This window comes from Mustela nivalis, assembly GCF_964662115.1.
Source record: "Mustela nivalis genome assembly, contig: HAP1_SCAFFOLD_1980, whole genome shotgun sequence".
NCBI lineage: Eukaryota > Metazoa > Chordata > Mammalia > Carnivora > Mustelidae > Mustela > Mustela nivalis.
Window position 1 is genome coordinate 41,453 of NW_028134684.1, and position 14,328 is coordinate 55,780.

Below are 14,328 nucleotides of genomic sequence, written 5' to 3' on the forward strand. Positions count from 1 at the left end.
CGGCGGCCACCGCCCCTCCTGCTCCTGCTCTGCAGGGTTCCTGGTCCTTCCCTCAGGCCCAAGACATGGAGGGTCCTTGGTGCCTGCAGACTTGCTTGTTTGGGTAGGGAATGTGATTGTGCGTGCGTGCGTGTGTGCGGGTGTGTGTCCCTGTCCCTGTGTGTGTCTGTGTGTGTCCATGTGTGGGTGCATGTCCGTGTCCGTATGGGTGTCCGCGTGGGGTTGTGTGTGTCCGTGTGCGGGTGCGTGTCCATGTCCATGTATGTGTCCGTGTGTAGGTGTGTTTGTATGTCGGTGTCCATGTGCGTGTCCGTGTGCAGGTGTGTGCACAGGCCCAGCTGGAAGGCCCTGGGGTGCTCACTGCCGTCTCGGAGTCTCCGGGGGGGAGGTCAGGGAGCAGTGAGGTGGCAGAAGAGCCATGTCCAGGCCCCACCATGCCCCTGGGGGAAGGTCCCGGCTGACCTTTGGCTGTGGGTCAGGCCTGGGGGCCGCTTATCTGTCCCTGTCCATTGGCACAGGCCCAGCCCTGCATAGGGAGAGCACAGACCTCCTGTTCATCTGCAGACAGAAGCTGGTGCCACCAGAGGGGCGGGCGGGAGCAGGAGTGTGGTCTTTGTGCCTGTGGCTAGGGGGAAGCAGCCCCTGAGGCAGGCCCTGGGACAGGGTTTGGGCCTCAAACCTCTGTCCTGCCACCCCCGGGATCCTTCTGGTCTCCATCCTCCCGACCGACCTTCTCCACGGCCCTCCCTGACGGCAGCCCCAGGCTGGTGGCCCTCCTGCCCGGCGTCACCACTCCTCCAGGCTGGATGCTGGCCCGCGCACCATTCCAGACACGGTCTGCTGAGGCACAGGGAAACTGAGTCACGCAAACGTGCCCAAGGACCCCCAGGAGGGGGTGGCCAGGGCCCAGAACCCGTGCACTTGACCTGCAGGGACTCGGGGCCCTGAGCCCAGCCTCAGTGGAGGGCTGTGGTTTCCACCCCCGCGTCACAGACAGGGAGCCTGAGCCTTCAAAGGTGAAGCAGCGGCCACAGACTTGCCCGCTGCCCCCCGGCCTGTGCTGGGGGAAGGGCCAGGCCCCAATTTGCAGGAAGGGGCTGGACCGAGGACAGTGGCATCCTCCCTCCGAGGCCATCGTCCTCCCCCGAGTGACCTCCATCCTCTGGGACACCGGGTCCTGGCCTCTGTCTGGCCGGCTGCCTCTCGCCCCAAGCCACCATCCAGGTCATTATCCTCCGCTGGGGCTGGATCGAATCAGGCCACTTAGAGGGAGGGTGGCGGCGGGAAGGGGCCCTGGGGCCGCCAGCTCTCGATGGGGCCAGGTTCAGGTCAGCGACAGAGCAGGGGGGCGGGGGGCCGGCGCCACTGGCAGGGACGGCCCGGGGACAGGTGGTGCATGGGCCCCGAGGAGGCCAGAGGGCAGGGGGCCCCTAACCCAGGAGGTCATGGTGTGGTGGGGACAGACAAGCCCCAAGCCCCCATCTGGGTCATCAGGTGATTAGGACGGGAGGCAGGCTGGGCCCTGGGCTCCTGCAGAGTGAGCCGGGCCAAGTGCGCAGGCAGAGGACGGCGCACGGAGGGGCGAGACCCAGAGAAGCCGCGGGAGGGATGAAGCCTTGCGGGGCGCTGGGTCGGGCTGGCCGGGAGCCGCAGCTCTTGCGGGTCAGTCCCACTGATGCCCAGCCCCGTGGCGCGTGTGACCTTCCACGGCTCCCTGCGCCCTGGCCCTGGTCTCCGTGGGACACAGGTGGCCCGCAGACTGGCGCCAGCCACCCTCTCTTGTCTCAGCAAGGGGACTCAGTAGAGCCCTGGGACGGGGAAGCTGGGGGCTCCCTGACACTCCTGTCCCTCCCTCGTGGGGTGCGGGCAGCAGGGCGGGGACAGACGCTCACGGGTCGGACTGGCGTGAGCCGCAGGTGCGCAGGGACACACGGGCCACAGCCCTCGGGCTTTGGGGGTTGGGGAGCACGACGGTACTGTTGAGGGTCGGGCTCGAGCCAGCAGGAAGCCCTGAAGTCACCACGCGGGGATTCGGGGCAGCAAGACCCAGAGGTGCCTGTCAGGGCCCAGCGGAGTCCTCCCACATTGGGGCCTGGACGTCTCAACCTCCAGCACTTCAGGGCGTGACTGCAATTAAGGTAATTAAAGCAAAATGAGGTCACAGGGTGGGCCCTGACCCAGTAAGACCAGGTCCTTCTAGAAAGGGACTAGAGCGCGGACTCCTGCAGAGGGAGCACCAGGAGAGGCCCCGGAGACACCCACCCTCCCTCCCTCCTACGCCCCCCACTCCCGCCTCCCGGGCCCTGAGCAGAGGCCGGGAGGGAGGAGCTCGCAGAAGCTGGCGTGGAGGGCCGGGTCCTGCCTGGCCTGGCCTGGGTGGGGCCGGGCTATCGCAGGAGGAGCCGCCGGCCGGGGAGCCCGCAGGAGAACTGGCCGGGGGTGTGGAGAAGCTGGAGGAACTGGCAGGCCCGGAGGAGTTTATGCACAGCGGGGGCCTTCGGGCCCAGGCAGGGATGTGTTCCTGGAAGGAAGCTGGGGGGTGGGGGGTGCCAGGGCCTGCGGTGAGCTGCTTGGAGGCTGCGGGAGCTGCCTTGGGAAGAACCGGGGAAGGGCCGGGAGACAGAGGCGGGAGGGCCGGCCGGGCTCCGTCCGCAGGATCAGAGCACCTGCGCCTGCCGAGGTCCCCGGGGCGCCCTGAGGGCAGACGAGCGGCCACGCCAGGCTCTGGGGATGTCAGCAAGTTCTGGATCCTCCTTAGGCCAGGGCCGGTGGGGGGGGGGCGCCAGAGCTGGGGTCCCCATCGTTCCGTGGGGTGCCCGGGCCCCAGATGGCCCAGTGGGCGGCAAGGGGGGTTGGCTCCCAGGGAGCTGTGACCCATGGGAGCCTCGGACGTGGTGTCCTAGCAGAGTGCGTTAGCTACTGCCTGCTGCGTAACGAATTATCCCAGATCCGGCCACTACCGAAACCTTCTTGGAACTAATCTCGGAGGGGACATGCTGTCACTCGTGTCACCGTCTGTTGGCCGAGGCACGCTGGCGAGTCCAGTCCACGCTGCAAGGGGTGGATGGGGACCCCCTGGCCTCTGCACCCCAAAGCCAAGAGTGCGTGACCCCCTCAGTATTTCAGACCTGAGCCTGGGGTGTGGGAACCACTTGGGCCTTTCGAGGACTGTCGATAAGGGTCTGTGCCAGTCCTAAGGCGGGACACCCAAGGAACCATGGGGCCTCCCTGTGGGGAGGGGGATTGCCGACGCGGAGACTGGTGTCCACCTCGAAGACCGAAGGCAGGCCCTTCCAAAAGGCAACATGGAGTGCCTCGTGGGTGTCCCCAGAAGACGTGAGAGCAGGGACTTGGACAGCCACAGCGGATGCCTCAGATCACCAGCAGCTGGAGCAGCCTGTGTCCGCTGACGTGTGAACGGATGTAGCCGGTCCGTCCACACGGTGGAATATTAGTTGGTCTTAAAAAGGACATCCTGGCACCCGCTTGCACGTGGACGGACCTACAGGACACGCTCGGTGACCTCAGCCCATCTCGGAGGAGCAAATACTGCACCATTCCACTTACGTGAGCCCCCCCAGAGGACTCGCAGTCGTGAGCCCCCCCCAGAGGAATCGCAGTCGTAGAGACAGAAGGGCTGGGGGTGCCAGGGGCTGGGAGCTCAATGATTATGAGGACAGAACTCCAGCGTGGGAAGATGAGAAAGCTCTGGAGGTGGATGGCAGTGGCGGTGGCGGCACAAGAACATGGACGTGCTCAGCGGCACCGAGCCGTCCGCATGAACACGGCACATTTCGTGGTACGTGTCGTTTACCACGCTGATTTGTTGGGTGATGCAGGGGTTTGATACCTGTCAGGCCTGAGCCGGAAGCCAGCTGGATCCGAGATCCTGTCCTGGAAGCCCGGGCGCACCCTCTGGCCTCAGGGGTGGACTCGGGGTACGCGCCTCTGTCCTCGTTGCGAGACAAGATGCCCGTGCTCGCTGCTGCAGGACTGCCCTTTATAACTACCACCCGCCGGCAGGCGGCTCCCACCGTCGCAAGCTCGTCTAGTATTTGGAAATATGCCGCATGACTGAAGGTATTTCTGGTTTTAAGTCATTGAAAACTCAAACTGACTGGAAGAATAAATGGATCACACTGAATGACAGAGGGGTCGGCTTCAGGAGAAGCTTGATCAGGGCTGCGGTTCTGTCTCTCGGGGACTCTGTTCGGCCTGCCCTCTGTGCTGGCTTCATCCTTGGGCTGCCACACCGGTCTTGTCACCTGATGCACATGCCGCAGACACACACAGAAAGTGTGGGCACCTTGGTGGAGACTAAGCTGCTTTGCTGGTGCCTGGTCCCACGTGGCTTCAGCTCTGACTCACCTGGGGAAAGGAACAAGCTAAGCTGCCTGGCCAGGGCCCAGATCACCCCGGAAGCACTCTTCACCCAAAAGAGCGTAGCTACGCCCTGCCGGCACAGGGAGCTCTGAGCCTTCCAGGGTCAGACAGTGGGCCCTGGAGTCCTGTCTGACCCTGACCCCCCCAGGCAGGAGTCGTCCACAGAGCCCGCAGAGGCCAGGCCTCCAGGGAACACAGGGGTCAGGGGCCAAGCCTGGGCGCTGGGACCTGTCATGGGAAGTGGGGCCCCGGTGGGCTCCAGGGTCCCCAAGAATGAATTACCTGTCTTGTGTCTACTGCCAGGTGTGGCCCCTCCAGTGTCCTTTGAGGGCAAAGCCGGCCATAGTGGCTGGTGCTCCGAGTCTCCTCATGGGAGGGCCTTGGTGTATCATGCTGGGGGGAGAGGGAGCCCCATGGTGGTCCTAGTCTTTCTGGCAAGGCTCACTGGGAAAAGGAAGCTGCACTCACTTCCCCGAGGGTTGCACACAGGGCAGGAGGGGTGGTGGAGTGATCCCGGGGCCCATGCTGGAAACAAGCAGGCCCCTCTCTGTGCCCCTGCACTGTACCTGCCCCCAAGGCCTGGGGTTACGTGGTCCTCTGCCCCCTTTCCCCACGGCCCTGTGCGCCCATGGGACCCATGACTGCAGTCCCCAAACCATTCACCCAGGGCAGCCAGAGCCTTCCACACTCGGCCCCAAACTCGGGGATCCCCCTCCTGCTGCAAACTTCCCGCTGTCTCCCACTGGAGTCTGGAGGGAGGACAGACACACTCCCGGCTGGACAGACCAGCTGTGCGGTCTAGCATGTCCCCCTACCTGCTTCCCCCAGGTGGGCGCAGGCCCCTCAAATGTCCTTGGCCTGCCTGTCACCCTCTCGGGCGCCCCTCTGTGGTCCGGTGCTGGCAGCTGTGTGGGACCCACAGAGAGGCCCGGGGTCCTACCCCGGTGCAGGAAGCACGTCCCCCTGGGCCCCGCCGCCCCTCGGAAGTCCTGGGGGCTCGAACCACCTCTGAGCCCCGGATTTGGGAGGCTTGTATTTTCCAGATCAGTATTGTTCCCAGGCAAACCCGGAAATAATTTCTGCCAATTCTTCCTGTGCTGGCTTCGTGTGCCGGCTCCTCTTGTCCCCTGGGAGGCATGTCCTCAGCGGCTGGTTGGGCACGAGGAACCCCGGCCTGGGCCCCGCAGGGCAGCACCCTTCTGGGTCACTAACCCCCCCCACCCCCGCCCCCTACCTGCTCCTGCAAGAGGTCTTCCTGGCCACAGGCGCCCCGTGACTGCCACCCAGTGGCCACCCTGGGGGTGACAGGCTTTCCGCAAGGCAGCGGCCTGCTTGGCGGTGGACCTGCTCCTTCTCCCAGCCACAGACACGTCCACCGAGCAAATGACAGTGGGCTCTGCTGGGCCGGCCCCGGTGGGCCGCCTGCCTGGGGGGCACAGCCAGAGGAAGCCCTCGGCCCGACGGCTGGGGGACCCCGCTCTCGTAGGACACCGACCCGCAGCATAAAGCAGGGACGGGCTGCGCTGCCGCTCTGCCCGGGCCTGTTCTCCTCCCTCCCGTGGGGGTGGTGGGCTCCCCAGAGGGGTGGGAAGGGGGTCCGAGGCCCGGGGGGGCGCAGCTCTTCTCGGGGGGCTCCCGGGCCGGCTGGACCTCTGCCTTTCTCACAGCCGCCTGTGGTGTCCTTCTGCTCTTCTTGTGTCCTATATGGCATTTTAAGATCTTTTTTTACTTTTTAAAAGATCTTTATTTATTTATTTATTTGAGAGAGAGCGCGCGCGCACAGGAGACGGAGAAGGTCACACAGAGAAGCAGACTCCCCGCCGAGCTGGGAGCCCGATGCGGGGCTCGATCCCAGGACCCTGAGATCACGGCCTGAGCCGAAGGCAGAGGCTTAACCCACTGAGCCACCCACGCGCCCCTGGGCAGAAGCTTTTTATCTTGATAGAGTCCCAATAGTTCACTTTTTTTAACAGCTTTATTGGCATGCCGTCCAGTCCACACGTCCACGCGTTTGAAGCACGAGGTCGGGGGCTTCAGAACAGCGCTGGGAACGTGCAGCCGCCACGCGGTCACGTTCAGAGCCCGCCTGCCCGGGCCCGGAGCCGCATCCCTCTCCCCAGCCTCCCGTGGCTGCACACGTTCCTTCCTGACACCTGTCGGAGGGATCACACTGGGTTTGCCCTCCTGGGCGCGGGGGGGTGTCTTCCCTGTCCACCCCTCCTGTCGTGTGTGTCGGGATGTCCTTCCACTGGACAGACAGCCACGTGTGGGTAACCATCTGTCCTCTCAACCCTACATGTTGGCAATGGCATGTTAGGGAACGGCGACCCCGGGGCGGGGGGGAGTTCCCCCAGGGCCACTGGCCTCATCTCTCTGGGACAGCCTGGAGAGGAGGAGCAGCAGCTCGCTGTCCCCTGAGGAGCTGCCAGCCAGGGGCAGCCTTGTGCTCCCTGCACCTGACTGAGCCCCCGGCCTCACCCAGGCCCCCTGACAGCACCTGGCCCCGGAGCCCCAGCGCCCCGGCCCTGCCGGCCAGCCCGCCACCTGCCTTGGGGCTCTGCCGGTCTCTCCCACTTCCCTTTGCTCCCCCTCGGCCCTGGTCCAGGCTCTCCGAGCTCCTGCCCGAGCCTCTGTGCAACCCGTCGGTTAGTGTCGGGCTGGAGGCATCGGAGCGCCACCGCTCTTCTTGTTGTTTGTTTGTGAGAGAGGGAGCCGGCGAGCAGGGGTGGAGGGAGGCGCGGAGGGAGAAGCAGACCCCCCACTGCCTGCGGAGCCTGAGATCGGACGTGTCTGACCCGTGATCCACAGAGTGCCCCGGTGTCCCCCCGCCCGCTGTGTCCTGAAGCGCGTCACGGCTGCTCCGCGAGCTCTGTGGGAGAACACATTCTCCGAGGACAGGATCCCAAGCTGTTTTCATTTTTTTTTCTCTCTTTTTTTAAGATTTTACTTATTTATTTGACAGAGATCACAAGTAGGCAGGAGGGGGAGCCGATGCGGGGCTCGATCCCAGGACCCCGAGATCATGACCTGAACGGAAGGCAAAGGCTTAACCCACTGAGCCACCCAGATGCCCATTTCTTTTTTCCTTTCCTTTTGTAGTTCCAAGTTTGTTTGTTTGTTTGTTTGTTTGAATCTGGTTATTTAAGTCGGGCTAAGAGCAGTCTGGTGGCTAAGAGGCAGTGACTCAGCACTTGCAGACGTGAGCCAGCCGATGGGCAAGCTTCCTCTGAGTCCCCGTCACCTGCCCGCCCCAACATCAGGGAACTCTCCAGAGAGGAGTCTGTTTCCTGGCTTGTCTTTTTACCCTCTGCATGTTTGTTTCCTAAACTGCACACTTGACTGAAAGCATACGGTGTTTGTCTCGCGGGCTGGCGTGACACCCTCCAGCTGCGCGCCCACGTCCGGCAGCGACAGGACCGCATTCTGGGCAGAGGAGTGACACGCCTGTGCTCTTTTAATTTCTAGGTAGAACTTCCGTCTGTGGGACATCGGCCAGTCTCTTCATACTTTTCTGTGAACAGCAGCTTGTTTTCCCTTTGGGGACCCTCTCCCCACTCTTGGGCTACAGAGCCTGGACACTCAAGCTCGGCGGCTCGGCCTGTCCTGGGACGCCTGAGTTTGGGGTTGACTCTGGTGGGGTCCGGGAGAGGTCATCCGGATCCTGGCTCTCCTCTCTTCATGGGGGATCTGAACTGCTGCAGTGCGGTCCCCTTTGGAGGAGAGGCTGCCTGACAATGAAGTCATGCAGAGGAAAGCTGGACTGAGGCAGAGGAGGAATGGGTGAAGCACCTGGATCGAGCCATACCTGAAAGCTAATACCCAGGCTTTTCAGTTACATAAGCCGAAACATTTCTTTTGTACAAGTCATTTTGAACCTTGTTTCTCTACCATATGATCAGAAGACTCGCAGCTAATGCAAGGTGTATGGCCCACAAAAGATAAACAATCTTAGCCTATTTTTCTCTCAGGTTTCTTAGTACAGTGATTTGTAGGAACAATTAGTATATTAGAAAGCTTTTATCACATACTTTGCAAATGTTGTCTCGGGTTTGTAATTTGTGTGTGTGTTTGTATATTTTTGTTTATGAAATTTTTATCATGCATTATTTTAAAAATTGTTAAATAATCAAAGGTTTATCCTTCTAAATATTTTAATTTTTCTCTATATTCTTAAGGAAATGCCCTTTATCAGATCAAGGAAATATTTTCTACTCCTGCGTTACTAAGAGATTCTCTTTTTTAAAAGATTTTATTTATTTATTGGACAGACAGAGATCACAAGCAGGCAGAGAGGCAGGCAGAGGAGAGGGGGAGCAGGCTCCCCGCTGAGCAGAGAGTCCGATGCGGGGCTCGATCCCAGGACTCTGGTACCATGACCTGAGCCGAAGGCAGAGGCTTTAAGCTATTGAGCCACCCAGGGGCCCCTTCAGCTTTCCTTTTCCTTTTTTTCCAGTTTTCCTTGAGGTGTGCTCTGTCCTCTGGATCCGAGATGGTTTCCAGGTGTCGTCTTTCTGCCACTGCCGTCTAGCTTGATTTCATTGTAGCTGGTGATGCAATTTGTATGGTTTCAAGTCTTTTAAATTTGTTGGGGTTTGTTTTCGGGCTCAGGAAATGGTCCACCGTGGTCTCCCTGGGCTCTGCTGCTGTGCATGGAGCACCCCACGGGTTTCGGCCAGGCCCTGTGGGTGGGTGCTGAGGTCTTCCGCCTCCTCGTGATTTTCTATCCACTTGTGCTGTCATCGAGGGTGGGTGGTCCGGTCTCCAACTAGAATAACGGATTTGTCTATTTTTCTAAATAACTCTGGAGTCAAGGAGGAGATCACAGATTTGAAATGACCAGGGCGCCTGGCCAGCTCCGTCGCAGGGCATGCAACCCTTGATCTGGGGGGTCATGAGTTCGAGCCCCACACTGGATGCGGAGCTCATTTAAAAAAACAGAAGAGTACATGTTATATGGTTTTATTTACATAAAATTACAGAAATGTGCAGTGATGAAAGATCGGTGGTTTCCCAGGATGGGAGGGGCAGGAGGAAACCTCTGAGGTGTTGGATGTGCCCCCCATCTTGCCTGGGGTGATGCTTTCAAGAGTGTATGGAGGCATCCAGACTTGTGAGACCGCGTCCTGCGCAAGTGCGAGCTTCCTGGCATGCTGACACCTCGGTAAGGCTGCTCGTGGACCCCAGCGGGGGACGCCGGCCGGCTCGGTCAGAATGGTGAGGGACTCTTGGTCTTGGGCTCAGGACCTGGAGCCCCATGTTAGGTGTAGAGATTAGTAAAAAAGAAAGAAAGAAAGAAACTTAAAAAAGCAATCTCAAGTCGTCTTCTGGAACACTGGCTTTGGGGATGGTCCCTCTTGGAACCCGGTGGCTGTGTCGTGATAAACCCGAGTCCCCGGAGGCCACTTGTGGGCACTCCGGTCAACAGCCCCAGGGCCTCCCAACCCTCAGAGGCCCAACCGTGGGCGCCACGGTCACGACTGTCACCTCTGGACCAGGTCCAGCGGCGGGAGCACCTTGGCCAGCACTAACGGCTGTGGAAGTGCGGGGAGGTCTCTGCCCTGGGCAGTGGATGTCTGGCTGTCCTCTGTGGAATGGGGAGGAGCCCAGCAGCTCCCAGCCCTGGGGCACAACCCCAGGACCGGTCACAGAGCGACATCTGCCCACTGCTTACCCACTCTCTCCAGAGACCTAGGTCCTGAGCGCTGGAGGGAGCACGGCCAGGGCTGGACGGCATGACCACTCGGAGGGCTGCTCCCTGCTCTGGGCCTAGATGTTGCCCAGAGGGCGCCTCACTGGAGAGGTGGGGAAAGCCCCAGAAAGCCAGGGGCAGCCTGCAGGGACAGAGCTGGGCTAGGCACTAAGGGCATTCAAAGGGAATGAGAGAGAATTGCTCCATGGACACCCTGCCGTCCAAGAGCAGGGGACAAAGCTGTCCAGGGGGAGAGAGAGAGAGAACAGCCTGTGCAGAGCAGGGAGCCCTTCTGAAGTAGACTGCTCACAGCGGGACAGCCTAGGGTGGCCCGGAACCCGCAGGGGGAGGTGCGGTCACCCTGGGGACAAGGCAGGGACAAGACGGCAGCAATCTGGGAACAGTGGCAGGGGTGGGGCACCGAGACCACGCAGAGAAGGTGCTTCGGAGGGAAGCCCTTTCACGGAGGCAGAAGGTCCTCTGGATGGGCGCAGCGGAAGGCAAGCTTGGGCCATGGAGTTGCTTGTGCATAGGCCCGCCGCGTCTCGCTCCAGGATTTGCGCCAGGAAAGCTGCCAGGCAAGGGATCCTGAGACGGTCGTCTTGCTACTGACTTTGGGGTTGAAGGGTCATTAGACCTGGAGTCGGAAGAAGCCAGTCTCCCCTCAGGAGGGTCAGGAATGGGATCAGCATTTACAAAGGGGAGGAGGGTGACCCAGCTGTGGTTTGTGCAAAAGGCAAAGAGCACAGTTTGCTCTCGCGCTGAACGACCCCTAGACGTCCAGCCCCCACCCTGCCTTTCTCTGAGACACTCCAGCAATGAAACCCAGGCAGGCAGGTGTCTTCCTGGGGGTCCCGGGGCAGAAAGCAGGGCGGGGGTCTTCAAAGGCCCGGGGACACCTCCTACCGATGGCCGCCACTCCCCGGTGCCCGCCCCCTGGAGCAGCCCCCCCACCCCGCCCCCGGCCCCTGGGAGGCAGCGAATGAGGGCCTCGGAGACCCAGGCAGGGTCACGATGGAGCCCGGCAGGGGCAGCTGGGGAGCCAGGAGCACCCCCTTCGAGGGCCGCACAGGACGGGCAAGGAGAGGGGACCCCCACCCCCACAAAGGGCCGGTCGGTCTCATAGTATGGACCTCAGCCGGGTCAGATCCCTCAGGCTTACAGCACAGCGGAACACGCGGACCCCTGGAGCAAGGTGGTGGGGTGGTCGGGCCTTGGAGTAGCAGCCTCCTGGGGGAAGGGGGAGGGGGCAGGAGGGGGAGGACTGGGAGGGGAGGGGGTGGGGGAGGGAGGAGAGGAAGCCCGTGACTCCACTTGCCCGAGCGCTGTCGTCTCTCGGGAACTCAAGCTCCTACGGAAAGTCCTACCCCGACGAGCGGGTTCCCGCCGCGTCCGCGCTCGCTCTCCTGCCGGCGCCGTCCGGGGCAGTACCCGGGTCTGGCGGGCCGGGCTGTCTCCGGGGAGGGTCTGTTTGGGGGGAGGCGCGCTGTTCCCCAGAAGCCTTCCCTACCCTGCGAGTTTGCGTTTGTGCTGTGGTCTGCGGGTTCCTTCAAAACCAAACCCAACCAAACCCCGGCTGTTGATGAAGAGATGAGCTCGTCCCACCCCGGCTGGATGCAGTGGGGCGGGGCGGCGACTGGCGATGACCCGGGCCAGTTGGTCACTGGCGCCCCCCCCTTGTCCCCAGCGGCCCCAGAGGACCCCAGCCTCAAGGATCCAGACTTCTCACACCACAGGCTGCCCTGCCCACGGCCCCTCCCGCCCCCAGCTCCCTCCTCCCTCCACGGGATCCCGGAGTCGGATCCTGCAGGGGCACCCGGGTGGCTTAGGGGAGCGAGCACCCCTCGATCTCGGGGCTGTGGGTTCAAGCCCCATGTTTGGTGTAGAGAGGACTTGAAATCTTTAAAACAAAATTCTCTTTTCAAAGTTCCATAGAATGATCTCCTTCTAAGCAAAATATGAAACGAAACTACTGTCTCTCTACACAGTAGGTACAAGCCCCTGTCGCCGTCCAATCGCAGCAGACCGCCTCCTTCCCTGGCCGAGGCGCGGGCGGAGGACAGGCGGTGGATCTCTGTGCTGCCGTGGCGGTTTGGGGGGAGGCTGGGGGTGTGGGTTCAGGGGAGCAAGACCTTGCCGGTCCTCAGACGTGGGGAGCGCACCTGCTGCCTTCCGGCTGCCCACTCCTTCTTATGGCCGAGAAATCCTGCGTCATACAGACAGGCCACGTGCTGGTGGCCCAGTCGGCGGGTAGTGGACTTGGGGTCGTCCCTGCCCAGGTGTCGTGGGGACACGCTTCTCACCTGCTGTCACACTCAGCTGCTTCTCTCCTCTGGGGCCCAGCTTCCCCCGCAGGAGCGGCGGAGACGCCCGCACCGGCCCCACCGCGTCCTGGGCTGCGCCTGCCAGGCCCGCCCGTCTCTGCTGAGGAGCCGAGTCCATGGGGGAGTGAGGGTCCGGCAGCCCAGCACATCCTGTTGCTAGAATGTCCACAAATACTGGGCATGTAGCTTTTTGTCAAGTATGAAGTGTTTCTTTAAGAGAAAAAGGCCGGGCAGACTGGTGAGAGCTGCTGTGAGCTCTCCTGTCCCTGTCCCCCTGGGCCAGGAATCGGCTTGGGGCCCCAGGAACTGCGGGAGCAGGCCGTGGCCCCGGGGTGGGGGGGGCTGCTGGCTTTCAGCGTCGGAGGAGCAACATGGGGCCCCTGGACTGGCAGGACCTCCCCGCTGCCCTTCCGTGCGGAGCGCGGGCTCCGGGACGTGGGAAGCCGTGGCCTGTGGAGGCTCTGCCTGTCGCCTGTCTCCACACCACCCGGTCCCCACGCTCCCCAAGCTGTCCGCGTCCCTGTCCCGGGAAAGCCACATCCCAGCCACACCACTAGGTCCTGGCCAGGCTGTCCCTGCCAAACCAGTCGGGGCACTTTCTCCCCTTGGTCCTGGGAGGGACAGGTTATGCATGCAGGTAAGAGGACTCCTGGCTCCAAACCGAAGCAGCTCCGAGAAGAGAGGACACGCCCCCCGCCCCCCAACACCAGGCTCAAGTGGTGTCTGTGGCCTGAGCGAAGCAGCTTTCTCAGGCCCCGCCCGCCCCTTATCCTACTGGGCTGTGGTTCTAGCCGTCTCAGTGGGGCTTGACCCGGACTGCCAGAGGTGGGCCTGGCCCTGGGCGCTCTTTGGACGATGCACCCAGCCAGGTCCTAGTCCGCCTGCCCCGCCCACTGCCCCCCCCAACCCGTCTCTGTGCCAAGCCCCACAGGCCCCACCCTTGGCCAGCAACCTGTCGTCCCCCGCCCAAGACCACTTTCCCGGAAACCTTGCGTCGCCTCCCGCAACCCCAGGTGCATGGCTGCTTTGTGCCAACCCCCTAACCTGGCCAGACCCCAAGACTCTTAGCAAGGACACAGGAACCACACCCCACACCAGGTCCTTGGCTCAGAAATGGGACCTGAATCCAGATTATTGCGCTTTAGGAAACTCAGGGACCAGGGTGCTGAGTTCCATGACAGGCCGCAGGACCGAGGACAGGCAGAGAAGGGGCAGGAGGGACACATGCAGGCCTGGACGGATTCCCAGGAAACCAGCTCTTTCAAAGTAGAACTGGAAATTTGAGGATAAAGACCGACGTTCCTGGTCCTACACGAGTTACTACTGGAGTAACGGGCGCATTTTTTGAGACTATTTCTAAGGACTTGAGATGGATTCCCAAGCTGACGCTGTGCCGAGCAGAGCCTGACATGGGGCTCGATCCCATGACCCTGAGATCATGGCCTGAGCCAAGACCAGAAGTCAACTAACCCACAGAGCCAGGCAGGTGCCCCTGAAAGACCATTTTTAGATACAGGCGCTGAAGCTTTTATCTATAAATGTCTTCCAGTCCAGAATTTGCTTCCAAATAACGTGGGGGGCGCGGGGCCGGTGCACACGTCTGCCGCAGCTGGGGGGACGCGGGGCGGGAGCCCTGCCACCGCAGCAGCTCTACGGAGATTCCCCCTGACACTGGACGTGCACCCACAGCGCTCCAGAGCCAGGAGTCCGAGGTCCCGATGTCCCAAGGTGCTGCCAAGGGTGGAGTCCACCTGTCTGCAACTTTGGAAGCCTTCCGGGTGGCCCCCCCACCCTCTCCTCCCCGTCTGTCCAAGGGTGTGCCCAGCCAATGGGGCTCCTCACACAGCCCAGAGCAGGGCTCCCCGGGCAGCTGGGACAGAGCCAGTGGGGAGCAGGGGGTGCTTTATAGCACCCAGGTGCCTGCTGAGGCGG

The 14,328-nt window shown here is 61.9% G+C and overlaps 2 long non-coding RNA genes across 3 annotated transcripts; both read right to left on the reverse strand.

Annotated features, from left to right (window-relative positions):
• Window positions 1–3,792: 3,792 nt before the first annotated feature.
• LOC309858180 lies at window positions 3,793–5,519 on the reverse strand. The gene is made up of 3 exons (XR_014308083.1): window positions 5,390–5,519; window positions 4,666–4,827; window positions 3,793–4,368 (listed from the first exon to the last, which is right to left on the reverse strand). It is a non-coding gene; the product is annotated as an uncharacterized lncRNA (long non-coding RNA).
• Window positions 5,520–9,326: 3,807 nt separating this feature from the next.
• On the reverse strand, window positions 9,327–13,130 carry LOC309858187. Of its 2 annotated transcripts, XR_014308085.1 has the most exons (3): window positions 12,376–13,130; window positions 10,055–10,709; window positions 9,327–9,627 (listed from the first exon to the last, which is right to left on the reverse strand). It is a non-coding gene; the product is annotated as an uncharacterized lncRNA (long non-coding RNA). The 2 variants fall into 2 exon arrangements; XR_014308086.1 differs by lacking the exon at window positions 12,376–13,130 and having other exon boundaries at window positions 10,055–10,992.
• Window positions 13,131–14,328: the final 1,198 nt, after the last annotated feature.